The sequence below is a fragment of the Tribolium castaneum genome, chromosome 4 (genome assembly GCF_031307605.1).
Source record: "Tribolium castaneum strain GA2 chromosome 4, icTriCast1.1, whole genome shotgun sequence".
Taxonomy (NCBI): domain Eukaryota; kingdom Metazoa; phylum Arthropoda; class Insecta; order Coleoptera; family Tenebrionidae; genus Tribolium; species Tribolium castaneum.
Genome location: NC_087397.1, coordinates 21172231 through 21197921, shown reverse-complemented (window position 1 = coordinate 21197921; position 25691 = coordinate 21172231). Strand labels below are relative to the sequence as shown.

General features: G+C 35.1%; 1 long non-coding RNA gene across 1 annotated transcript; it reads right to left on the bottom strand.

Moving 5' to 3' along the window:
* Nucleotides 1-12117: 12117 nt before the first annotated feature.
* LOC135265950 (uncharacterized) lies at nt 12118-13710 on the bottom strand. The gene is made up of 4 exons (XR_010333837.1): nt 12869-13710; nt 12755-12817; nt 12532-12664; nt 12118-12474 (listed from the first exon to the last, which is right to left on the bottom strand). It is a non-coding gene; the product is annotated as an uncharacterized LOC135265950 (long non-coding RNA).
* Between the last annotated feature and the right edge of the window lie 11981 nt (nt 13711-25691).

The window sequence follows — 25691 nt, the reverse complement described above, 5'->3', positions numbered from 1 at the left end:
GGTTGCCACCTGATGCATGTGACACTGCCTACTTTCTATTGAAAGTTGACGAAATTTTATCTTAAGGTTCTCGTACCTAATGTTGTTTATCATGAACAAATTCGAGCGCGGGTAATTAGCCATCTAAGGCAGACATTGGATTTTGATTTTGAAACTTGCCCTCACTCAGAATTAATGAAAGTCCAGTTTTTTGAAAAATTTGTTAAATTATTTATTTTCACTTATTTCAAAAAACTAGACCGGATTTTATCTGGTGCTATGGGTGAGAAAATCAATAATCAACATCCACTGCAAAAGGAAATGTATACATTATATAAACGACATAGAAATAAATCTAAAGTTTAGATACTTATTTCATCGTTTATATAATGATACTTAGTACCCTTAGAAGCAGTTTTGCGTTATATAAATAATAATATATAAATAATAATTTTTAAATAAATCGACAAAATTTTATCACAACTTTCCAAGGCTAAATAGAAACGATCTGTGCCATTTTTATTTTTATATTTTATATAAAAATTATATTATAATTATTTAAAGTATAATTTATATAAAACTATATATAAAAATTATTAAATTTTACATCTCATAGGGGTAGAACCTCCTTGATTCGTGGCACTTAACGGTGCTCATGAATTCATGAATTTAATTAATTGTATTGGAAAAATCCATTAATTATAATAATTTCACGCTCTCTACTAATTGCTCGGCATTTCTCAATACGAAACATCAGATTTTAAGCCATGTTGATTCTAATTCAATGAATAAAATTTTGTATTCAACTAGTCTTCGTGTAAATCGTTATATTTATTCCATCTCGTAGATGATGGATGAACCACTCGTTATTACGCCTGAACTAAAGTTTTCGATATACACTCAAATTCGTCGAATAAATAATTATTATATCATTTATGTATTTTTTATTTATTTTAATTGACTTAAAGTTTATCTTTGCTTGACAGAATTTTTTTGTGGTATTGTTCAAAATTCGTTTTTCTTAAATTTGAAAATCACCGTTTTCTACATTGTACAAAATGCTATGTCTTACTTTTTTTTTGTATTGCAATTATGAGCAGTCCTAATACAAATTAATTAAAATTAGTATTTTTTTCCTTGCTGTCTTATTCAAAGAGTTTATTATTTCTTCTCGCCTAGTTGCACTGTCCTGTTCGCGCATTTTATGCCTTTTTATATCATGTGTTTAGATTTTAATACGTGTTTCGTATTCTTTTGCAAGCATATTTTTGATATTATAAAAAGCATATGTACCTGTTACATTGTTATGTAAACTAATGTGCTTTTTAAGTATAGATGTTGTCTCAAATTTCTATGAAAATTCTCTTTATTATTTTTTTGTACGAAACTATGCGATCATTTTAATTTATAATTAGAGTAGACTGTTTTGTGTCTTTGTTATTAAAAAACTAGTGGAAACTGAGGGAACAAATGTATTTGAATTGAAAATGACCGTTCAAAATATTATTATTTGACTCTTTAGTTTGATTAATTGTCACAATCGGTCTTTTCATCTAAGTTAAAAAACTGATAAAGCCTAATGTAATTATAAATACAAATGATCACATGGTATTTATACATATTTCAAAAATTTCAAATGCACTATTGTCATTCTGTTTAAAAATTTTAATTAGAATTTATTAGCATGGTTATCAAAATTTAGTTAACGTTGCTGTCGTTTCGATTCTCTTATTATTTTATAATAAATTTATATTCTATGATTTTGGTGTTATTAAATATTGTTAAATGTTTTTGTGCTCTTGCAATTGTTGTAGATTCAAATGTTTGGCAACATTGCAATAGTACAAAAACATTAATCCACAATCCTTAAAACAGTGAAAAAATCAGACATATTTGAATTTCCCGCTATTATCGAGTTAGTTCGTTAGCTACTCGCTAGGTAACGCTTTCGATAAAAACGAGGGGTAGACAGAGAGATTCGCTTCTCCCTCTCTCTTATTCTATGGGTCTATTCTGAATTTCTCGCTTAAGTGAGCAATCAGTGCGCAGGTTTAAAGCTGTTTCTGCAAATCAGCTGATACCATAGGCGTTTCATGAATTCTATGCTGTCAGATTATTTTCGTTCTGTTTGTTTTAAACAGATATTTTAATACTTTTTGATAGTTTTAGATAATAGCACGTAATAGTATTAATTGTTAGTACAATTGTTCAAAAATGGTTGTTTATCAAGTCGACTATGGAATTTAAATTCAATGTACCGCTTTGCTCAAATGATTATTGTAGTTTCAGTACTGTCATCTCTGTCAAATCATTGAATTAACTTTTTACTTATTTTTTGCATTTTTAAGCAAAGTTGTTTTGAATGTAGGGTTTGTATTGATTTGTGTTTAATATATCCGTTTTTTTCTGTTGTGTATTCTCTTGTTTTTAGATTCGAAGCCTTTTTACATTATTTTGACGGATTTGCCACTTTGACGACATTTACATTTTAAACTAAGCGGCACATTACGTTCAAATTTTACAGGTGATTTGATAAACGACTATATTTGAACACATTGTATTAGCAATTAGTGTTCTTAATAAAGTAAATTTTGACAATAGTAAGCTGCAAGTGTCCCCAAAATTAAAATGTGCCGACTACACCACTGGTCTGAAATTACTAGTGGGGAAGTAAGTTAGCGCGCGCACATTGCAAAGGGTTATAAAAGGTGTTTGTGCAAGACTTGTGTGCAAGTTTAATAATAATTATTAGTGTGTTGTTAACAATAACAGAACTGTGCTAGGGCACAACCTATAGTTTTTGTAGTTGGTTTTTAACCTGTGATTTCTGTTAGTTTTTCTTCATTTAAACAGATATTTCATCCAATGGATACCTCATCTGGTGAGTTTGCAAATTTTGCTTGTTGCTCCAGATCGCATAATTATTATATCTGTACACGATGTTTCAAATTAATCCACAAAGGGTGTTTGTCCCGAATAAAAAATAAACAATTTCTAGCTGATAATAAAATTATCTGTTGTACTGAGAATTCAACAGCTGATGACTGTTTAATTGTAACGAAAGATCAAATTGACGATCTAGAAGGTATAATTGAGAACTTAAATACTACTATTGCCACTAGAGATAAAGAATTATTAGACATTAAACAGGTGTTTGAGCACTTTAAAAAAGAGGCATTTGAAATGGAAAGTGAGCTAAATAGAACTCTCCAAGAACAACAACAAAAAATAGATGAACTTAATGTAATAATACAAGGTCTCAATTTGGATATTAATGCTTTAAAAAACAATGAAAATGAAAAACTTGACTTGTCTTCGCTATCATTATCTAGCGGTGCAGAAAAATCAATCAATGATAACACTTCTGAAGGCCCATTCATTGCAAATCAACAGTTCTCTGATGTGTCATTGTATAAAGAACTGCAACAAGTAAACTGCAGTGAGTTTAAAGAAGAAAAAATTTTTGAGAGTGCAGCTCCGTTACTTAATTTATTAATTAATGAAAATCACAGTAATAGTAAACATTTAAGTATTTTTTTAGAAACAGGTTTCTAAAACGTTTCAGTGGCACAAGTTCTCATAAAATGTTAATTTCAGCTGACGAATCGGGAACACTTTATACAAATCTGCTTCGTAAATTCTGCGGCAAAACTTATGAGATTTTAACTTTCTTTAAAATAGGAGCGCCTCTTAATAATATCATTACTGACGTTGAAAATCTAACAAGCGGATTTACAAAAAATGACTTTTTAATTGTTATAGGAGGTGTAAATGACATAAAATATAAAAAATATCCTTTATTTCGGAATTTATTAGATAAAATTAGGCTGTGCTCAGAAACGAATATTATATTCCTATCTATACAACGAACTGGTAATCCACAGTTGGATCCAAGAATTAAACAATTTAATTGCAAACTAAGTGAATTTGTTAACAAAATTAACTCCAGTAAAACTGCGAGTGCCTACGTTTCATGCTCGGATACTGTTATGAAACCTAGGTCAAGGAATGTAGATAAATACAAAACTGTTCGAAATATAATAGACACAATCCTAAATTCTTCTGTTGAACCTGCTCCTGAAATTTCTTTGAAGCCTATGGATTTTTTAGAATAAATTTACCAATACAAAGTAATTTAATGCAGTTTTTTCACCTTAACTGTCGTAGCCTAAATAATAAAGTCAGTTGTCTTGAATTTACTTTAAAACAAGCTAACAATCCACATTTCTGTTGCTTCACAGAAACTTGGCTTTCTAATGACGAAATTGAAAATATTTGCTTGAGTGATTATACCCTGATAAGCAAAAGTTGTCGAAATAAAAGCAGAGGTGGTGGCACGGCTATATTTGTATCAAAATCCATTGCTGACTTCTGTCGAAACTACACCCCAGGCATCGCTTCTTTAAAAAAGGATTTTGAATTTTCATGTTGCAAGTTTGAAGAGAACAATAACAAAATCTTCATCATTTCCATATATCGTTCTCCGAGCGGCGATTTATCTCGCTTTGAATATAACCTCTGTAATTTGCTAGAAGAACTTCAAAAGAAATCTTTAAATATTGTGATATGTGGTGATTTTAACGTCGATTTTTCCGTTGCCTCTTCGTCAAGCTTATCTTTAATAAACACCTTTAGTTCCTTTAATTTAGTAAAGCAAATTCTGGAACCAACTCGGGTTAGTGTAAATAGTGCAACTTGTATAGATAACATCTTTACTAACCTTCCAAAAGACTCATGCCATCTTATTGATTCACATGTTTCCGACCATCTGGGACAATTACTTGTAACCCGTTTTGAAATTAATAATATAAAATCCATGTCTTACTTGCGCAGAAACTTCAATGTAAATAATCGTAACTCATTTGTATCAACATTACAACACGATGCTCTCTTTAGCAACTCCAGCTCTGATATAGACTTTGAAAGCTTTAAATCAATTTTTTGCGCGAGGACTTGGGCATACTGGTCATAGGGAAAGCCTCTCGACTTGGGCGCTGGATGTTAAACCTCTTAAAGATGAGAAAAATAGCCGGATAGTTGTGCAGCATTTCATATCATTGAAATACTGCACCATTTTAGAGTCTTCTCTGACTGACTTTCGGTGTCTTCCCCAAAGTCAAAAAAGCTTTCTGCGAGACGTTCCGTCTCCACTGGAACATGATGTTGTTCCTCGGCCGTTGTATTACGTACTAAATTTTCATAAATAAGATCTTCAAAGCGTTGTGTTAATCGTGTTTGAGTTTGAGTACTAGTACTACATGGAAACCATCGTTTTTTAAATTTTGGATAGGAAAGAGGGACGATTGTTGCCGTTTCCGCTTCCAAAAGGTAAAACTCCAAAAACTGGCTTAAGCGTTGCTCGACACTAATCAAGTAGCCCTCGGCAATGACTCGACAAAAGCGAAAATTTGAATGTGTTACAAAATGCCGTAATTTTTTGCGGAAAGCCAAAAGTGGCGGTATCAGTAAACCACAATATGCTTTATTTTCTCCATGGAGTATGTCGATCGCCTCGGCTACTGGCTTCGCACATGTTACATATTTTGTATGTAAACAAAATCTGCATTGTCCAGAAACTGGGCTATGTTTAAGTGTTTTTGGAGTGCCAGACTATGACTTTGGATACGCAAAATTTCTTTGAGAGCGTCATACAAGCTATTCCAGCACGTTTCTACGGACCTGACCAAAGGTATGCCAATAATCTGCTCTATCACTTCGGCAATTTTGGATTGTCACGACATTCGCCATAAGACATTGCACTTGTCAAGAGCTATAATATGAGTCTGTAATAGCTCTGGATCGTCATTTACAATTTTTGGTATGTCTGCACTGGCACAAATGAATAACGTATGTGCGATACATCTTAATTGGGGCAAGATAACGTCGTCAAGTAAAGGCCACGACTCGATATCATCGTCATCCTTATCACATTCCTCATCATGTGCCACATCGATCTCAGCTGTCTGAGATCCAGACAGCTGCCTCATCTGTCAGTAATTCGTACATTCTCTGGATTTCTAGTAACGAAAAGGGAATTCTGTCATATGTGTGACACCCTTAAAACCTTTGCATGCCCAGGCAACAGATTTTAGCTCTTGTGTATCATTTATCCAATGAGCCGTGACTCCCAAAAAACTGCGTTTACCTCCCGACTAAACATCGACTGTCGTACACACCCAGGGTACAAGCCTCAACCTGGCCGTAATGTCCTCCACATGTTTCTGAAATTAGTCCTCTAGTTTCCTGTACAGGGTAGCCGACTTCTGAATGCAAGAGCACTTTTATCCATATGTAAAAACACAAAGATTCTGCAGAAACCACTTTAAGTGGGATCATGGCATGTAAATCTAAAATTATCTTGTCAAATTCATAGTTAATAGATAGAGAGGCTCTTCGTAGTCGAGTGATAATGGCTCGGCCGGGTTTGCAAGGACAAATTCAGTGCGTTTGGTTTGGTCTTTAAACTTTTTAAATGCCTCGGTCATCTCGGGAGAATGGTGTCGTTGGAAATGGGTGATTAAATTTGAATTATTTAAAATGTTGGCTGTGAGTTTTTTGGTTATTGGTCTCACAGTCGGAGCGCATTTTACGCAGATAACTTTGATCGAAGTTTAGGAGGGTATTTCGCCAGCCAGTGCTTATGGGTCAGTCGTGACAGATTGAAAGTAAGTTCCATTGAGTGCCATTTGGATTGAGAAGCGAAGTTTCCGTAAGGGGTCAGTGTTATCGTGCACCATCTCCTGCACACCTTTGAGCTCCTCAGAAGCATAAGCATCACTTGCTGAGGCTGTGCTCAGCACTTTTGTTGATTTATGATGATTTATTTTCATGTTTACTTGATTTATTATCTATTTTTTCAAAAAGAATTGAAGGAAAATATTTCCTTTGGTTTTTAAAATGAGTTAAAACTCCAATTTAAAAGTGAACTTTTGGTTATTATTTTTCTAAACGTATAAAAATAAGTGTACTTGTACGGCGCGGCGTTGCTGTTTTTTGTTTTTGATTTCAGCCAAATGAAAGGTTTTGTGAATTTTTTTATCGAAAATAGTGTTCTGTATAGCTATCTCTCTGCTCTTAAGAGCTTATCCGCAATTTTTAACACACTAAATTTGCCTCTAAGTGTAGACTCCCAATGGTGAGACTAAGTCGTAGTCGTAGTGTGGGAATATTCTTATAATTTTGGTCGAATGTCGTAAAATGGTGTAGTCCTTCTTACTCTTCGAGAAAGTATTCTCTTCCAAACGAAATAGTGAACATTGACTAAAGTAATATTTCATGACAACAACCCGATTGGGGACAGAAAATGATTGGTCTGCAGTAAAATCCAAATTAGATTTTCTTCGGGCTTGCTTCGGCTTGGGCCCCACATCTGTTCATGGCAACATCTGTTATGAAAAGTGTGACGAAGTGAGCAATAAAAAACATCTTTACCCGAAAAAACCCTTATTTACATTTTAGTGCAGATAAACCATTTTTTGTCCCCAACTGTATTATTATCATGAAATACTACTTTAGTCTATCTTCACTATTTCGCTTGGAAGAGTATAGGTAGGAGCAAGTAAGATAAATGTTGGGCCGGTCTCGGCACGAACTTGGGGTAAGTTGTCTTTCTCGCACTTAGGTCAGTTAAAAGAAACAGCAAACTTTCGCAAGCCCAACTACATCACCCACCCAAAACATATCAGAGATTCTCAACATGTCTTTGGGATTTAAAAATCATTTTAAAATTGAAATTCACAATTAACATTGATGATTGCTGTTAATAGTAAACATTTTGTTTATCGAGTTCACTGCGCAAACATACAAAAGATATACAGAGCTGTCCCAAAATTAGCGGAACAGATATGTGGTACACTAATAGGTACTGTTTAGAGATCATAGACAAAATGTTAAAAAAATTCTATCTCTTTTATTTAAGCTGTAATGGAGGTTTCAAGTTTGAACATTTGACCTCACTTAGTTCAGTACCTACAAAAATTTCAGGTATTTTTTAAATCCGGTTTGTTAGAGAAATAAATTAAAAAGTTATATTCCAAGTTACAGCTTTTTAGGGTATTGTCTGTAGCGTTTACAGCTATTTATTTTTTGACCATTTTACCTGAAAAAATATGCGGCAACATTGCTACTAACAATGCTTATGACAATGAACTTATTCCCAATAACGCATCAAGATTGCTTTAAGTTGGACTGATGATCAACTGTCTGATCAATCTGTCATCAGTCATTGATCAGAATTGTCTAATAATTGTCACCGCCATAAAAATCTTCCGAGTCTTCATTACTCAAGTTTCCGTTTGAAAAAGTAAACTGTTGTTCTTTTCACTTGATTTTTTTTAGTTTTCTTTGATTTTTATTCCACAAGTAATATTCTTGTTAAGTTCTTGTTAAGGTCGTTCCGTTCTGTCGTTTTTTGCTTTCAACATTGTGTATTGTGGTTTTTCTTTGTTTGAAATGTTTTCCAACAATGAATATGCTGATATGCATTTAATATTGGGTGAATGCAGAAACAATGCAAATGCTGCTGCTGTGCTTTATCGAGAGAGATACCCATTAAGAAGGCAACCTAGTAGCAACACTTTTAGAAGGCTTGACCAACGAATTCGTGAAACAGGACGCGTAGATCCAGCTGGGCCATTTTACCGAGATCGAGGGCGACCAAGAACTTTAAGAACTCCTGAAGTGGAAGAAGCTGTTCTGGACTTGGTAGACCAAAACCCAACAACATCCACCCGCATAATCTCCAATATGTTAGAGAATTCCCAAAGTTTAGTTGGAAGGATAATTAAAGATGAACGTTTGCATCCTTTTCACTATACCAAGGTTCAAGCTTTATTACCCACGGACCTGCCAAGACGAGAAAATTTTTGTAACTGGTTGTTGGAGCAAATCCAGCAGGAACCAAACTTCAGCCGAAAAATTTTATGGACTGATGAAGCAAATTTTTCTAGGGACGGATTTTTTAATACAAGAAATAGTCATTACTATGCTCTAGAGAACCCTCATGTAATTCGACCTAGTCACTACCAACATAGGTTTAGCGTGAACGTTTGGGCTGGCATTATTGGCAATCGTTTAATTGGACCAGTTATCGTCTGGCAGGGCAACATTTTTTGGAATTTTTAAGAGATGATTTCGAAAATTTAGTCGAAGATCTTCCTCTAGCTTTAATGAATGACATGTGGCTTCAGTTGGATGGTGCTCCAGCTCATCATGCTTTGCCCGTGAGAAACTGGTTGGATGAAAATTTTCGAGAAAGATGGATAGGTAGAGGTGGGCCATTCCAGTGGCCACCTAGATCACCTGACTTGACTCCACTAGATTTTTTTGTGGGGACATATCAAATCTCAAGTTTACAAGATGGACATTCTGGCGAAACGCATGAAGTATCTAAAAGCACTTAAAAAATTTCGAGAACCAGGGCAACCCATAATATTTCTTGACGAGATATACATTAATGCTGGGCACACCACTTGAAAAGGTTGGTTCGATTTGTCGCAACAGGGTTTACTAACCAACATATCGAAGAGTAAACGTTTGATTATAGTCCACGCAGGAGGGTCAATGGGATTTATTCCAAATGCCCTTTTAATTTTTAAATCTGGTTGCAAAAGCGGAGACTATCATAATGACTTAAATGGGACCAATTACGAAAAAATGGTTAAAAGAAAAACTAATTCCTAATTTGCCTCCTAATTCTGTTATTGTGTGTGATGACGCATCGTATCACAATGTGCAATTAAACCGGGCTCCCACATCTAATTCAACAAAAAAAGGACATGATTGATTGGCTTTTAAACAAAAAGATAAATTTTTCTACAGATATGCATAAACCTCTCTTATATGAACTAATTAAAGCTAATAAAGAACAGCACATCCAGTACAAGTTTGTTTTTCTGCTATCTGAATACGGGCACACGGTTTTGAGACTACCACCATACCATCCGGACCTTAATCCCATCGAAAGAATTTGGGGAATTGTTAAAAATAACGTAGCAAAAAAAATGTGACTTTTAAACTGGATACTGCTATATCTTTAGCCGAAGAAGAATGACTTTGAGGACAAAGATGCATAGAAATATTATTGTCAAAAATTATTTTCATGCGTTAATAAACTAATAATTTGTTCAGTATTATTCCTCTTGCGTATCTTAAAGTAATTTTTTTTTAATACTAACAGTGGTTCTGAAAAATACAATTGGCGCAAATCGGGATTGTCTAAGCAACAACGCAAATCCAGCTGCTATGCAACTGCGACCCAATTTCAAATTGTCCTTATTACTCCACGACAAAATCTAACAAAATTGTATTAATACAGCAATAATAAGAATTAACTTTTGTTTTTGATGTTTGACAGCTGACAAATGACAATTATTAGCAACAACAATTATTATCAATATTATTAGCTGTTGAACCTCTCTTTCCCCAACTCTCAAAAGTCCGTATGGTTCACATACTGTCGTGTTTCTGCTTCGGAAACCTTAGTTTTAAATTGATTAAAAATAATACATTCATTTCACAGCGCTTGGATTGTGCAGCGTAGCCGCGTATTCCCCACTACACACGCCGTCAATAGCACGGTACATTTGATTTCTCTTCTTACTGACGATAACAGTGATAACATTGCGTAATGGTACTTCGATTTTTATCCAAACGAATAGCAATTTTTCTAATTAAAAAAACCATATTTGTAGTCCAAAAATCATGCCTCTTTCAAAAGTGCTTTTAGAACACTTATGTCCGGTTGCACAAAAGTTAATTGACAATTAACAGAGAGTTAATCGTCCATCAAAAATTTTGTGCAACGCAAAACACCGTTGACGGCTGATTAATCTCTCGATGAACGTCAAAGATAATTGTCAATTAATCGTTGATTAATTCCATTTTCCGTTGCACAAACGCAAATCAACGCAAATGTCATAGTTAATCAGTGATTAACGAGTCATCAATTTGATGGCCAAACGACGGGCGATTAATGAGTAATTAACCAAAAGTATGACATGTCACGTTTTTAAATTTAAAAGATTTGAGGCGTTTTTGGTGAGTTTTTATTAACTACTTAAAGCACAAGACCATAATAAGGATTAAGAAATTGTAGACTTGTTTAAAATGTTATAGGAGTCATCTTCTTCAAGTGAGAGCAAAAATGAAGAGCCTGAAAGACCGGTAGTACGGAGAATGCGTTTTATCCGAGATCGCGAAAATCCCTTTGAGATCTTGGATGAACACGCTTTCAAGAAAAGATTTCGGCTGAATAAAGCAACTGTGATGCACCTCGTCGATATTATTGGAGATCGAGTCGCACCTAAAACGCAAAGAAATAAATCATTAAGTGCTCAAACTCAAATGTTGATTGCGTTAAGATTTTATGCTACGGGTGGCTTTCTGGAACTACTCGGCGATTGGATTCACGTCCATAAATCGAATATCTGTCGGGTTATCCAGAGGGTCACCCATGAAATTGCCCGACTTTCGCCACATTATATAAAAATGCCCAGGACGGCTGAAGAGTTGATGGCAACGAAAAGGAAGTTTTTCCGAATTTGTGGTTTTCCACGTGTTGTGGGTGCCATCGATTGTACGCATGTTGGCATCCAATCGCCTGGTGGTGCAAATGCAGAACTTTATCGGAACAGGAAAGGATATTTTAGCATTAATGTCCAGACGATTTGTGATGCTGATTTGAAATTGTTACATATTATTTCCCGTTGGCCAGGATCGGTACACGACAGCACCATTTTTAATAATTCGCCTCTTCCCGTCGACTTCCGACTAGGGAGGTATGTATTGTATGTAGGGGGTATCTATTGGGCGATGGTGGATATCCTTGCCAGCAGTACCTTCTCATTCCTGTTCGAAATCCAAACAATGCAAGCCAAGAGGCTTATAATAGAGCCTATATCAAGACAAGAAACACAATTGAAAGATTCTTTGGCATTTTGAAACGCCGATTTCCTTTGTTGAAATCTGGGCTTCGATTAAAGATTGATACAATCGTTCAAGTAATTGTTGCATGTGGTGTTTTGTACAACATCTGCAAAGAACGAAATGACCACATTGAAGAATATTTTGATGAAGTAATGGAAAACGATGAAGAAGATTTTATTTATCAAGAAAACAATATAAATAATGTTAATTTTGCAGTTCGAAATTCCCTCATAGATACTATTTTCGCTAGATAAAAAAACAAATTTCAGTCTTGCATTTTTTTAATTTCTAATTTAATTTTTCTTATTTCTAAATTTAACAATATTTGCTTCTTTTTTTCTGTTAAAATTTTTTCTTTATAATATAGATCCTTATAATTAATTTTTTTTGATTTAGTTTTTTTACTACGTGTTGGTCGGGGGGGAACTGATTTGGGAGAAACGGAGATAGCTTCAGGGGGTAGAGCAGAGGGTCCAGGGCATTCAAGTTCGGAAGGGTGGGTGGAAGGTTCAGGGGTAATAAGTTCGGAGACTGGCATTTCAAAATTTTTGAAATCATCTCGAGAATCATCTATTAAGACATAAAAAATGAAATTTGGTTCTCTTTCAAATTTAACGTGTGTATTACTAAAATAATCCGCCGCACTGTCGTACGGATTCACCAGCGGCTCCACTTGCTCACGTAGAGTGGCCAGTAGTACCTCTTGTTCAGAGGTCATTTCCAAGTTGGAAATGCCTCCTCCCGTTTTCATTATTTCTCTCTATTAATAAATATTTCTTACTTTTATTATAGTCTTTGTAAATATAATTTCTAACAAAAAGACTCTAGTATTATGTAAATTTGTAATTACCTTGTCGTGAGCAGCGGCCTTCTTCGCCTCGTCTTTCCTTATTCGGGCTTCATATTCTTCTTGCTAAAATATATATTTTATCAAATAATGTACCATTTCTGGTAAAATTCTTACATGCTCCTGTGCCACTCTTTTGCGCGTGTCTCGCTCAAGATTCTTATAAAAAATTTTTAATTGCTTGGCCGTTCTAGCCCCAGATTTAGCCAAACAATTAAATTTTTCAGCGATTTCCTCCCACGCTTCAGATTTCATGCCTTGGTGCTTTTGTCTTCGATAACATGATTATATCTAGAATTTAGAGGATAAGGCATTCACAAGGATTAAGAAACTGAAATTGGGAAAACATTGAACATTAAAGGAGTTGAAAGTGGGAAATAGAAAAAAAGGAAGTTACGAAGTGAATAAAATTACTTGTAATACTAAAGTGTTGAAATCTTTTATCGTATTCTTATAAATCGTTCCCCTAAAACAAATTTAATAAAAACTTACTTTGCTACCACCGAAAGAAAAATATTTTTTTCATTGTGGGTGTAGTTCACTCTCTTCGAAGATGAAGAACACGAGGACGCCATCCTTTACACACAACCACAACACAGCACAACAGAATAACGAGGAAAACAACCAAAGTAGAACAATTCGCTAGTGACAAATGTCAAATTGAAAAACTGTGACACATCATGACCTTGTTGCCAAATTAGTTATTTGCTAATGGACGATTAACGGAGCATCATATGATGAACGATTAAAACATGTGCAAATTGTTTTGTGCAACGCAATCAAAATTAACAAGCCATCAAATTTTGACGGACCATCACATGATGGTCGATTAATAATGCCCGGTTGCACAGTCAAATTAATCGGCCATCATATGATGGTCCGTCAAAAATTGATGGCTTGTTAATTTTGATTGCGTTGCACAAAACAATTTGCTCATGTTTTAATCGTTCATCATATGATGCTCCGTTAATCATCCATCAGCAAAAAACCAATTTGGCAACAAGGCCTTACGTCTTGAATTTGTCATTTGATATACATTTGACAGCCTAATTTTTTTTATTAATATTGTGTTTTCTCGGACTTCGGGTTTTACTCATTGCTTTATTTGACGATTTAACTTGTGTTCTTTCGTCTTTAAAAACTTCTGTTTATTATAGACAATCTATGATGCCAAAAATGGTGTTTGTGGCCTTGTGTTGATTTGTTAATTCTAGTGATATGACTTTATGGAAACTTTCTAGACCTAAAGGGAGCAAGAAGCATAATTGGCGTTGTGAAATTTTGACGTGTTTGCGAACTCTCCACTTTTCTTTTTTCGGGGGTTTTTGTCTTGCCACTAAGTGCCAAGGGGGTACCAAAAAGCGATTCCTGAAGGCGAAACAAGGGAATAGCCCCCAGGGTAGATGAAGTTAGGGCGTAAAGGAATCTACACGTGTTTATTACCAAAATCAATAAACCTTGATTTAAACATTGGGGTTTTATTTCAACTAAAACTAATAAAGTTTTTGCATTTCTTTTTTTGTTAAGTTATTCGAACTGTTGGACAATGCTGTTTAAAAGTGAATCATGCGCATTGGCACATTGGGAAGCAATAAAGTGGATATTATGTTATTGGTTAAAAAATGAGTTATTCCTCGAATTGTTTCATTGAACAAACGATACAAATTCATGTGTGAGCGAGTTGTGTTGTGATTTTCTGTGATAACCCTAGAAATGTTCTACAAAAGACAAAAAACCAAAAACGCCAAAAAAATTAAAATTTTGTTTGTGCACTGAGAGATTTGATTAGTTGCGTTTTGGTGCAATTCTACCTGTGGTTTTTATTTAAACTAAAGCGCTTTTTACACTAATGGTGAACCAACATCTCAAACAGATCCTCAAGATCTCTGATTTTCTGCACAGGCCTCTCAGACACTTCAGTCATTTGCACATAACCATTCTAATCCAATAAAATAAATTCAAGGTTTTCTTCTTTAATTCTTGTTATTGTCTTACCCCTTAAGTAATGGTTCAATTTAGTTAATGAAATTTTATCAAAAACACCTTAAATTCTCAAACAACAAGTGTTAAAGACTGTTAATCAGAGATTAATCGCCCGCCGTTCGGCCATCAAATTGATGATTCGTTAATCACTGATTAACTATGACATTTGCCTTGATTTGCGTTTGTGCAACGGAAAACGGAGTTAATCAACGATTAATTGACAATTATCTTTGACGTTCATCAAATATTTGATGAGAGATTAATCAGCCGTCAACGGTGTTTTGCGTTGCACAAAATTTTTGATGGACGATTAACGCTTTGTTAATTGTCAATTATCTTTTGTGCAACCGGGCATTAGACTTTTGTGCAACCGGGCATTAAACCTAAACGAATTAAAAAAACACATAAAAAGATAGTCAGAAAAGCAAAAAAAATGGAAGAATAACATTTGCTGGTAAAAGAACTTAAGTGTTAAAAACTTTCTTACCACATGATTAAAATTCATCAAATTTTAATCATTTATTACTCGCTAAAAGTCGACCATTTGTGCCACGTTTCGTTAAAAAAATTTAATTCCTTCTGGTGTTGCAATTTTTATGACATTGCATGATGCATCTCAGTATAATAAGCCCTTCTGATGTCTTTGACCAACTTAAATGAATAGAATCGAAATTGGACAAAGACCAATTTCCTATTGAAGTTTCGAAAATATTTTGGTATTTGAAAAAATCACGAAAATTTACATTCTTAGACAGCAAAAACCGAAGAATTTTGTGGCAATTTTTTAAAGAGTTGGTAACACTCCAGGAAAGTCAGGAGCTACATTTAGCTACAAAAATAAGATCTCGGCATATTCACTATCATAATGAAAAAATGAAAGTGAAATTAGCTGTGCAAGTCTTCAGTACAAGTGTTGTGGATGCGTTGGAGTACTGCAATAAAGATTTACGACTGGCACAGTTTAATGAATCGGATGCCACAGTGGATTTTTGTCGAATTGTAGACAAACTCTTTGATCTTTTTAATACCAGAAATTCTTTGAGCAAGAATATGTTCAAGAAACCCATGACTGAAGGTCGCTTACCTTTTATTACATCGTTTTTCAAAGAGGCGAAATCATACATTGTGGGTCTGAAAACTGTAGAAGGAAGTCAACTTGTTTTATCTGCCCGGAAAAAAGGCTTCCTTGGGTTGATAATTAACATGACTTCTTTCGAAGGAATTGTGCAAAATATATCATCGAAAAGAAATATTTGTCATACCTGCTTACTTACAAGGTAAGCCAGGATCACATAGAAACTTTTTATGTGCCATTAGATCCCGAGGCGGTTTTAACAATAACCCGATAGCTTTGCAGTTTGAAGCAGCTTATAAAAGGCTTTTGATCCATGCCGAAATATCATCAAAAGCAACGGCAAATTGTTTGCAACAAGACGAAACTTATATTTTGAACATTTCGTCAAATAAACAAAGACAAATAACGTCGGTTATTGATAACTTACATGAAGTTGACGATAACATTGACGATGCATGTGACGAAATTATTAATGTGGTCGACCAATCATTGTACATTTCGGACATTATTGGATACATTTCTGGGTTTATTGTTCGCTAATTGAACAAGAAGATTAATTGTCAAATATGCTGCTCTGCATTGGAAGACAATTTGATCTGTTATAAATTTTTGAACAGGAAAAATAAGGGGGTTTGATTAAACCTTCTGCAGATGTTTTTTTAATCTGCAGAGCTGTCGAAAATGTATTCAGAAATTATGAGATGATCTCATCAGGAAACGTTATTTTACGGCTAATATATTTAACAAAAAAACAACTGAAAATTTGTGAATTATTTGTTAAACGGAATGACCACATTCTGGATCAAGATCCTCTGAACAATCATTTGTTGCAACTTGTAAATTTAATTTTAAAAACTTTTTTTACGATTCGGTTGCACCACAAAAATATGTCAATCAATGAAACCAAAGAAAGAATTCGGCACAAATATTCAAAATTAATTTTATTTAAAAATCAATGAAAGCCGTTTACTTTGCGTTTTTTCTCCTTGTTGTAATCTTTAAACTGTTTATGCCGCAATAATAAAATTTTAAATTAGAATTCACGTTTTTGTTTTATTTAAATAGTTTTAAAGCTAGAAGTGCTTAGTTTTATTTGTACTATTAACATCTACCAATAATACATGAATTAATAAATCATTCGTTGTGTATAAAGCGTTTTTTTTTCAATTTTGTACGTGTTGCCAATGCAACGCAATGAGAAATTGACCAAACCCACGTGATCTCATTATTCGGAAGTAAAATTATCGTTGGGGGCGCCACTGAGCTAGGTCGAAAACAGTAACCATAAATGGCGGGAAAATGTTTATTCGGATATTTTAAGCGTTGTACGAATTTTGGGGCTTCACAATTATTACATTGCCTATGCGGAATGATTATTGCATCTTTGATGCAAGAAACTTATGTTGACAAATGAGAGATAACGAGGAAAACACGAATAACGAATGACTGTTTGGTTCACTTTCTTTATTGGAAAATTATTACAAAGACATTGAAAAGCCTACCTTTTGGCATAATTTACGTTTAAATGTATCAGCAGTTGTTAATCTTTATTGTAGTTTTGTAGATTTACCGCAGCATTTCATGATTTTTTCAGTGGAAAATTCTAACCTAAAATTCATAACACTCCACTAATTTATTGGTTTCTTGAGCCAAACTTTGTGTTCGCTGTGATCCATTACTTATAATCTTTAATTAGACAACTGTTTGATAACACTTTGTAATCAAAATTTAAATATTTTTCACTTTTTATCCACTTTCAAGTTCCAACAATAAACACTTTATACCACGAAAAACTACAGAACCAAAGTCAACGCTAGTATTTACCACCACGTACTTTTAAAGTAATTCTTTCTATTGTAAGTAAATAACACTATACACGCAAAATTGTTGAACAATTCATTAAATGTCAGTTAAATGTGGCATTACGAAAATTTCTTTACTGTTTTCGACATAGTTCAAAAGTCATCACCAGAGGGCGTCTAGTTAATTTTATTTCCGAATTGCGTTCTCCGTCTTTGTTGTGAATTTCCCCATCATGTTATCTCTCTCACATGTTGAAGTCAATGTTCAGTTAAGCCGAGATACGCAACGCTTCATCTATACAATTCTAACGTCATTGGTGTAAACAGCTACCTGTGAATTCAAAACTGTCACATTGACATTGATATCCGAAAATTTGACGTGGAATAATTTCACTGTGCAGTGAATGTTGAACAAAAACCAAAAATGTTATCTAATCAAGAAAAGCGAGAAATCATTTTGGTCTACGGTGAAAGCGGCAGAAATTTACAACTAACAACTCGAGTCCTGCAAGAGCGCTTTCCACAGGTCCGTTATTCCTTGAAAAAGGTCCGCAAAATTGTTAGATTATTTGAAGACACCAGCTCAGTTGTTAAACCTAAACGTGTCTATTTTCCTGTGCGACACAATGACGCTTTGGTGCAAGTTGTGAGAAATGCGGTAGAAGAAGATCCTAATGTTAGCACCAGGATAATAGCACGACAACATAATATTAGCAAGAGTTCGGTCCAAAGAATTTTAAAATAAAATAAATTTCATCCATATAAAATATCATTACATCAAGAATTGCGTCCTGGTGACTATGAAAGCCGAATGGAGTTTTGCCAACACCTAATTCATTTATTAGAGGAAAATAATGATTTTCTAAATTTTGTTTTGTTTTCGGACGAAGCAACATTTAAGAGCAACGGATTGGTGAATAGGCACAATATGCATTATTGGGCAGTTGAAAATCCACGATAGATGCGACAAGTAGACCATCAAAAAGTATGGTCTCTGAATGTTTGGGGCGGCATTCTTGGACAATTTGTTATCGGCCCATTCTTTTTTGATGGCCATTTGAATGGAGAGATGTATCTCAATTTTTTGAGGAGAAGTTTGATGGACCTGTTAGAAAATGTCCCTTTAAACATAATAGGGTAACTTATATTCATGCACGATGGAGCTCCTCCCCATTTTGCAAGACAGGTTCGGCGCCACTTAGACCGACACCTACCGGAAAGGTGGATAGGACGTGGAGGATCCTTGCACTGGCCAGCGCGCTCTCCTGACTTGACACCATGTGATTTTTTTCTCTGGGGTGTGATTTTAAAGCAAAAGTTTATAAAACGGCACCCACAACTGTAGACGACATGAAAGACCGAATCAGAGCTGCTTTTGCTGAGATAACACCCGAAACCCTCATACGAGTGAAACGAAGTTTTAGAGACCGGTTGTTGCTCTGCTTGCAAGCAAATGGCAATGTGTTTGAGCATTTAATGTGTAAGCATTAGTTCCACGTAGAAAATGCTTTATTATTACCTATTTTTGAGAAAAATTCGTAATTCTTCTAAAGAAGATAATTTGAGAGTTTTTTATGGTTGCACGCAGTTTTTTGTTTTTAACACGACTTTCTTGTTGCTGGTTGCTGCTATTTATTATTGTTGTTTTACCAATTCATTTTTTCGGTAATGCTTTTGATTTTTGTGGTTTATTTAAACGTTACCTCGAACATTTTCGAACCTGATATAAAATTAGGCTTATTTAGGTTCAAACCTGCTGAAGCAACGCCAATGCTTTTATTATTGTATAATAATTTAAGTCCCTCTAAACATGTGACATAAAATATTAATTAATGCCTAGGTTGTACACTGTGCCACAGAACTAAGAGGTAACTGTCTTCAGCCAGCTTCAACTAATACAAACACCTATTTTTCAGTATCCCTTTTGTTTTCCTTCAGCGGCACAGTTAAATAAATTATTTCAATCTTTCTTGTATCGCATCTCTCGCAACTTGTGCCGAAGCGCGATTATCTCACAAGAAAATAAGACACGTTTAGGTGGAATCACTCAGTGCTTTCAAATAATCTAACAACTCGGCGGACCTTTTTCAAAGAGTAACGGAACTCTGGAAAGCACTTTTGAAGGACTCGGGTTGTTGTAAATTTCGCCCGCTTTCACCATAGACTAAAATGATTTCTCGCTTTTCTTGTGTAACAAATGTGTTATTTGTTAAAAACGAATTAGTAATTTCGGTTCCTTTAGTTTCAGTTTGACCGTTATTTGTCACATGGATCAAATTCGAAAATGTCGACCAGATTGCGTTCTCGGAAGGCCGACACTTTATCAGTCTTTTTCAGCATTTAAGTTCATGTACGGGAAATCATAAATTTGTCAAAATTAGTGCCGTCTTCTTTAGAAAACTTTAATGTTCGACCACCTCCGACGACCGCCTCTATGACCGAAACGGTCGTCATCTGGTTATTGGGGACATGTGGTCATTTCGTAGAATCGCGCTTCAAAAGTTTCTCTTTGATAATCAAGTCCATGGAACCGAATTACTGGACGCGAATTAAGGGAATTGGCCTCCACATGCTAGAAATACAATGAATGCGGTCCTCACGTAATTGTACAATTTGTTTAGCTGTAAGATCGGCCAGACCAGACAGGTATTCAGGACCTTTCTATTCACAGGAGCGTCGCGAGGTCCTGGCTACCTTAATTAGGCGATGGAACATACTCAAAATCAAGTGATGGTACCGTGTAATCACTTTATTCATATTATTCGTAGAAATTGTATACCGCCACAAGTGCTGAGATGATCCATCAAAGTCACAAGAACTACAAAAGACCTGGCCTCTCTCTGGGTCCTCGCGTTAGTTCGGGTAAAAGAGAAAAATTTGGCAACAACGTTCCGACCGGGAATTGCCGCCAAGGGATGCTTCTAAGTTATTGGTCTAGGAAGTAGCCCCTCTCCGAAGGCGAGCTTTCCTAGTTTCAAAATTCCGAAGTTTAGATAGTTCTTGTTTGATTCCGAAATCAAATAGACCTTGTGACCATTACGTTTGTGTGATCAGTAGGAGAATTCTTAATTTTTTTTTGTATCCATTATTAACTTTCTTTTATTCGCTCGTCAGTGTTGTGAAATAAACGGCTGGTTTCGCTGAAACTTGTGTTTTCTTGAGTGTATCGTGAAGTGATCCCCGAGGGACTATTTCAGGCGGATCGGCGACCAAGGTAAGCGATCCTCCCATTGTTTCAACCTCAAGGAACGTCTGAACCCAATAAGGTGCCAACTCCACCAAAAAAACAAATCCACGCTACCAATTCGTTCAAAATTTCAAAGTCATCTTTACTCAAAAATACACCCACGCACCAGTCTCGTTAAACTGGATATTTTTCGACATTTTTATGTCAAAGTGACAGTTTTAAATTTACAGGTAGCTAATTTACAATCTAATTTACAACACCGCTTCATGGATGACGATATTTCACTCAAAAAGAAACATTTTTTTTACGATTAAAAAAAAAAGGTTTTAAAGAATCTGCATTACTTCTGTTAAAACGAAGTTTGCTAATACGTTATTGTAAACTTGCTTCTAATAATATGCAGTTAAACAATTTTCCAATTTTTTTCTTAATTTTAAATTAATTATTTCATAAATGATGTAGCGCTAAAATGTGTCCCTTTGGTTCTAAAAGGTGTAATTTAAATTTTGTTTATATATATATATATATATATATATATATATATATATATATATATATATATATATATATATATATATATATTGTCGGGTATTCTCGGTTATTCCCGAGTGGAACCGAAATTAAAAAATAAAGCCGTCTTAAGTCAGAACCGAAGGTGGTCAGAACGCTAAGATCAGTATGACGAAGTCGTTGTTTTATTTTAACCTAGAATTGAACCAGCTTCCAATTTTCGAAAAAATAAGGGCAGATTGCAAACAGGAAGCATCTACACCTGAGCAATCGCCTGACGTTTCAACATTTTGGTCCTTCGAGCCGGATGGACCAGCGACCTATGGATTACACTGTATTGGGCATAAACTCTTATCCATCGAACATTAATAAGCAAGTCAAAATCTGTATTTCATCCTCAATGACTAAATTTGAATGCAACTTACATTGCTTGGTTATTCAAAAAATTACGGAAAAATTACCAATCATATCATTTGATAAAAATATTTTAAATCTACCCCCTGATGTAGTTCTGGCAGATCCAAATTTCAATGTTTCTAGCGAAATCGATCTTTTAATGAGTGCGTCACTAGCTTTTCAGATCTTACGTGGTGAACCCATATCATTGGGTAATGATAATTTGCCTATTATTCATAATACTCAATTTGGTTGGGTGGTAGCAGGAAATTTAATCACAGAAGCTATATCACAAAATACGTCTTTCTCTTTTTGTAACACGAATATGCCTGATAATGTCTCAAACGAAGACCTTCAAAGAAATTTGACCCAATTTTGGGAAATCGAAGAAGATGTAAAACTACTTTCTTCTTTTTCTAAAGAAGATCAGTTATGCGAAACATTCTTTTCTGAAACAGTATCACGTGAACCATCCGGGAAATTTATTGTTAAAATGCCCCTGAAAGATAACCATGTTTTCTTGGGTGATTCAGAACAAATGGCACTTCGACGATTTTACAGTCTGGAGCAAAAGTTAGCCAAAAATCCTCAACTGAAAACACAATATTCGCAGTTTATCAATGAGTATAAAGAAATGAATCATATGTCTTTGGTTTCAAAGCAATTTTCGGACTTAGAACCAGGTTATTACGTGCCACATCATGCTGTTTGTAAAGCTGAAAGTCTTACAACTAAATTGCGTGTTGTTTTCGACGCATCAGCTAAAACTGATTCGGGCCTATCGTTAAATGATGTGCAAATGGCCGGTCCTAATTTACAGAATGATCTTTCTTCTATTTTATTGAGATTTAGAAAACACGCTGTTGTCCTAACGGCAGACGTGATGAAAATGTATCGAATGATTCATATCCATCCCGAACAAAGAAAGTTTTTGCGTATATTTTGGCGAGACAATTCAAACGAACAACTTCAGTTATACGAACTTAACACGGTAACGTATGGTACTGCGAGCGCACCGTATTTAGCTATTAAATGTCTAAATGTGCTAGCAGATGAAAATAAAGAAACGTTTCCAAAAACGTGCGAGATTATTAAAGGTGACTTTTATGTTGATGACGTCCTGACGGGAGCAGACGCGGTTGAAGAAGTTTTACAAATCCAAAATGAACTATCAACTCTATTTTGGGCCAAGCAGGTTTCGTACTTAGAAAATACCTATCTAACAACGACACAGTTTTGAATAATATTGAATCACACACAGCGGACGTTAAATACAACATACTACATGTAGGCGCCGAAGAGAAAACAAAAACTTTGGGTATAATGTGGAATTCGAAATGTGACTCAATTCAGTACGGTTGCAGTAATTTTGGACATGAATTAACAAAGCCGACCAAAAGAAGCATTCTTTCAACAATACGAGGATAAATTGAAAAGTCTCCGGCCTAGCCTAGATAGGATGCAAATTTGGCAGATTTTATTATGGCATTATATTCTTTCATATTTTATTAGTCGTGCCTTGGAATATCAAAAACATCGGTCAAATAATAATTATTTGACAGTTGTTTGAATTCGATGTAGTTTGGTGTTTGTACGCAATGGAGCAAACTGAGATTCGTGCAGTGATCAAATATTTTTTTATTAAAGGGCTATCCTCAAAGGATATAAAATCTGAACTGGACAATACATTGCGCGACTCTTCTCCTTCTTACACGACAATTAAAACTTGGGTCGCGGACTTTAAACGTGGTCGTAAAAGCACGGAAGATGCACCACGTTCAGGACGACCAAAAACCGCTACGTGCAAAGAAATTGTAGAAAAAGTCCATAAAATTGTCTTGAATGATCGCCGGTCAAAATTGGTAGAGATAGCAGAAGCTGTGGGCATTTCAACGGAGCGGGTACATTACATCCTAACTGAAGTGTTGGATATGAGAAAGTTATCTGCGCGATGGGTGCCGCGACTGCTCACACCAGAGCAAAAATTGATTAGAAAAATGATTTCTGAGGAGTGTTTGGCCCGCTTACAACACAATCCGGTGGATTTTTTACGAAGATTTATAACTGTAGATGAGACGTGGATTCACCATTATTCACCCGAAACCAAACAGCAGTCTAAACAATGGACTGCAAAGGGGGAACCCGTTCCGAAGAAAGCGAAAACACTTCGGTCGGCCGGAAAAGTCAGTATTGGGATGCTAAGGGTATTCTTTTCATAGATTATTTGGAAAAAGGAAAAACAATCAACGGCCCATATTATGCTTCCCTGCTGGACCAGCTAAAACAAAAAATCCAAGAAAAACGCCCTAGCTAGGCCGGAGACTTTTCAATTTATCCTCGTATCTCAAATATTTGACCCATTAGGTTTACTGGGACCTATTATTATTAAGGGAAAAATGTTTATTCAAGAGCTATTTAAACAAAAACTCTCATGGGATGAGCCTGTTTCGGGTGAACTCAAATCAAAGTGGTTCGCTTTGTTTCAAGGTTTTATGGCTGTTGACGAATTAAAAATACCTCGGCATGTTCTTTTAAATAATAGTGTTTCAGTTGACATTCATGGATTTTCTGATGCTTCAGAAAAGGCTTACGGCGCATGTATTTATTGTCGATCAACTGACCAATTGGGAAACGTGTCGGTTAAACTATTGTGTTCAAAAAGTCGCGTGGCTCCATTAAAAGTACTAACTATACCTCGTTTAGAATTGTGTGGGGCATTATTACTGGCTCGACTTATTAATAAGGCAGAAGAATCACTACAAATAATTATCAACAAACGGTATTGTTGGTGCGATTTAAAAATAGTTCTCTCTTGGATACATTCGGATCCGAGTCGCTGGAGAATTTTTGTGTCTAACAGAGTAACACAAATTCAAAATCTTACCAATCAACATACTTGGCTATACATTGAGACACACAATAATCCCGCAGATGTTCTGTCCAAGGAGATTGAGCCCAAAGAATTACAAAATTATTGTTTGTGGTGGGACGGTCCATCTTTTCTTCATGACTCATCTGAGTTTTAGAACAATAAATCAATTGCCTGTCAGACTCTAACTTCGGAAAAACAGAAATGCAAGGTTGTTGTCACAGTTTCGGTTAACGATTTTGATGTATTTAATAAATTCTGTTCAACATTTTCATGTTTCAAAAAACTAATTAAATCATTTGCGTGGTGGACAAGATTTAAAAATCGTCTGCAGAAAAGGCCTGTTAAGTCTTCAAAAACATTAGACTTGGAAGAATATGTTGCTGCAGAAACTACTTTGATACTTCTGTTGCAAGAGCAATGTTTTGATAAGGATTTATATGATTTAAAATCTGGAACTTTGTCGTCTAGCAGCAAAATTAAAAGCTTGCATCCATTTTTAGACACCAATGGTGTAATAAGAGTTGGTGGCAGATTGGGCCATTCAACATATTCATTTTCTAAAAAACATCCCATTTTACTTCCGAATAAACATAAATTAACGGATTTAATTGCCACTGATTGTCATCTGAAACTTCTACATGTTGGGCCTCAAGGTTTATTAAGTGCCTTTCGGGAAACTTATTGGCCAATTGCTGGTAGAAATTTGGCTAGAAAGGTTTATCGGAACTGTGTCACTTGTTTTAAAGCTAATCCTCAGCCTTTACAACATATAATGGGTGAATTGTCTAGTTGTAGAGTCAAACAAACGTTTCCGTTTTATTGTGTAGGAATAGATTACGCTGGTCCGTTTCACTTGAAAGATAGGACATGATGGTATTGTGCGGGTGGTGACGATTAAATTTGCAACGCAAATTGCAAAAAGGCCTGTTGCTAAGTTGTGTGTCTTACCGGTTGGTGAGAGTGTTTGAATGACGATTTCTCCGTTATATACTTAATTTTTTTTGTTTTTATTTTATGTAATTCCGTTATATTTTTTAATTTTGCCATATTTGTATTTTTGTTATTTGTGTTATGTTGTATTGAAAGCATGCTTGCAATGGGGGGCGGCATGTCGG